We start from the raw sequence: 431 nt of genomic DNA on the forward strand, positions 1-431 counted from the left end.
GAAAGACAAAGTCGCCCTCGGCGGAATTTGGACTCAGAAAATAAAGGCAGACGAAATACCGCTAAGCATTTCGCCCGGCGTGCTAACGATTCCGCCAGTTCGCCCCCCAACGGCTATTACCAATATTGAAAACTTAATATTACTCGTATGAACGAGCTGGCAGAATCGTTATCGCGCCGGAAGAAATGCTTAGCGGCATTTCTTTCGAATTACATTTCGATTTCTTTGCCTTTCATCCTTTTGGAATCGATAAAATAAGTACTAGTTGAACACTGGGGTTCGATGTAATCGATTTATCTCCTCCTCTCTGCCTGAAATTGCTGGCCTTGTGCCAAAATTTGAAATCAACATTACTAGTATTAAATAAGAACGTAGAGGAGAATTTCAAAATGTACATTATATGAAACGAATTCAGAGCTCCATAATCATAA

The sequence above is a fragment of the Octopus bimaculoides genome, chromosome 22, assembly GCF_046866305.1.
Source record: "Octopus bimaculoides isolate indiv1 chromosome 22, ASM4686630v1, whole genome shotgun sequence".
NCBI lineage: Eukaryota > Metazoa > Mollusca > Cephalopoda > Octopoda > Octopodidae > Octopus > Octopus bimaculoides.